The sequence below is a fragment of the Arachis hypogaea genome, chromosome 2, assembly GCF_003086295.3.
Source record: "Arachis hypogaea cultivar Tifrunner chromosome 2, arahy.Tifrunner.gnm2.J5K5, whole genome shotgun sequence".
Classification (NCBI taxonomy): Eukaryota; Viridiplantae; Streptophyta; class Magnoliopsida; order Fabales; family Fabaceae; genus Arachis; species Arachis hypogaea.
Window position 1 is genome coordinate 56,932,276 of NC_092037.1, and position 2,704 is coordinate 56,934,979.

The following is a 2,704-nucleotide window of genomic DNA, read 5'->3' on the forward strand; positions in this document are numbered from 1 at the left end:
AGGTTAAACCTTGTCTGGGTATTCGGTAGGATTCAATGATTGAATGACTGTGACGTGCTTCAATCTCTGAAGGCGGGGCGTTAGTGACAGACGCAAAAGAATCATTGGATTCTATTCCGGCCTGATTGAGAATCGACAGATGAATTCCGCTATGCTGTGACAGAGCATATGCAATCGCTTTCACTGAGAGGATGGGAGGTAGCCATTGACAACGGTGAAACCCTACATACAGCTTGCCATGGAAGGAGACTTGCGTGTTTGAAGAAGAAGACAGTAGGAAAGCAGAGATTCAGAAGATGGAGCATCTCCAAACCTCAACCTATTCTCCATTACTGGCAAAACAAGTAACTATTTCATGTTCTTTTGCTTTTCACAATCAATCCTGATAATTCCTGATATCCTGACTAAGATTTACAAGATAACCATAGCTTGCTTCAAGCCGACAATCTCCGTGGGATCGACCCTTGCTCACGCAAGGTATTACTTGGACGACCCAGTGCACTTGCTGGTTAGTTGTGCGGAGTTGCAAAGTGTGATTGCAATTTCGTGCACCAGGAGTCCACCAGAGCTTGAGGACTGGTTGTTGGAGTTGTTCATTGATCCAATCTGTGAGACAAGGGCTTGCAAAGTAGAATTCAAACCATTCAGAGTAGAAGTAAGGTTATTTTCCATGGCCCGTTGTCTTCGATCAAATAGATTGTAGTAACACATCATTAGGAGATGAAGAGGGGTAAGTGATCTGAGAGGTCTGCTGAGATGCTTGAGGCTGTCTTAAATGAGGTGCTCTGTAGGTCTGATTCTGATTCTGCTGCCTGAAGTTGTTATTGTTATTCCACCTCTGATTTCTATTGTTATCTCTGCCTCCTCTGTTATGATTGTCCCTCCAACCCTGGTTAAAATTGTCTCTCCAGCCTTGGTTAGAGTTATCCTGCCATCCTTGGTTATAGTTGCCACATTGATTGTACCCTTGATTGGGGCGGTCAAAAAAGTTATGAGTGGCTACTACAGTGTTGTCTTCAGGTTGGAGTTGCAGACACTCATCGGTATAGTGACTGTAATCTGCATAGATTCCGCATACTCTTTGTGGAACCAGCTGCTGGCTGTGGTGTGGTGGAGAAGGCTGAACTTGCTGAGGTTGTTGTTGGTTCAGTTGCATCTGCTTCAGCAAGTTGGTCATTTCACATAAGCTCTGAGCTATAGCAGCAATCTCTTTACTAGTGGATACCTCTGCAACAGCTCTTGACTGACTTTGTTTCTGCCTATGATTCATAGTAGAGTTAGCTAAGTCGCTGATCAATTGCCATGCTTCTTCTGTAGTCTTGTACTTTTTCATAGAACCATTGCTAGCACTTTCCAATGTGGTCCTATCTTGAGATTTCAAACCCTGTGAAAAGTAGCCGAGCAACACTATCTTGTCAATCATATGATGGGGCATGCTTCTCAAAGATTATTGAAGCGTTCCAAGTATTCATAGAGGGACTCAGATTCATCCTGAACGATCATAGACATGTCCTTCCTCAGCTTATCGGTAACTTCAGCTGGAAAGAATTTCTCCAGAAACTCTCTCCTAAGTGTATCCCAGTTGGAAATAGTTGTTCCGGGTTGAGTGTAGTACCACTCTCTTGCCTTTCCCTCTAGAGAAAATGGGAAGGCTTTCAACAGAATGGAGATTTCATCAGTGCCATCACGCTTAATGATGACAAGTCATCATATACCCATTTTTCAAGCTAATTCACTTGTTTGTTAGCATTTATGCACTTTCTTGCATCCTAAGTAAGTGATTTGGAGTGAAAATGCATAACTTCTTTAAATCAAGCAACCACCATGAAATTAATGTTAAATCATGAGGTTTGAGCTAATTTTAATTGAATTTTAATTGATTTATAAGCCTCTTGAATTTAGTGATACTTTGAGTGGTTGTTTTGGTTTATTGTAGGTGAAGAAAAGAAAAGAAAAGGAAAAGCGTGACCTAAGAAGTGTAGCCAAGGAAAGAAACGCGTGGCCGAATCAAGAAGAAGCGTGCCACAGTGCAAGGGGAGGCAAACATTGCCCTCCACAAGGGCACACTGCCCTCTAGGAGAGCAATATGAAGGAACCAACCACGGAAGGCACTTCTGCCCTGCCATCACAAGGGCAGAGCACAAAATGGTGCCTTGGAACCAAGAGGAAGAGAACATTGCCCTGCCCTTGTGGAGAGCAGAATCGGGCTCTACAAGGAAAGAAATCAAGGGAAAAATGTCACCCATGCATGCTACAAGGTTCGAACAAGGAGCCATGAGGAAGCCAAGAACTAAGGATGATTGCCGTGCCAAGAAGCCAAGGAAATTAATTGAATTTGTGCGTCCGCCCAGATTCGAACTCGGGCGTGCAATGTGGGAACTCTGCCCTGCCCTTGGCGCGGGCAGGGCAGCATTTGGACTGGCGCACCACACACAAATTCTGGTGCACCAAATTCAACCCTGGCAGCACCACGCACGCATCTGGCAGCACCAACCCTTCCTGCCCTACCCTTGGCGCGGGCAGGGCAGCATCTGGCGCACCAAAATCAATTCTGGCGCACCAATCTTCAACCCTGGCAGCACCAACGCGCGCACTCCTCAACCCTGGCAGCACCAACTTTTCTGCCCTGCCCTTGGCGCGGGCAGGGCAGCATCTGGCGCACCAAGGGCGCACCAAACTCGCACCATGCCGCACCATGCCGCGC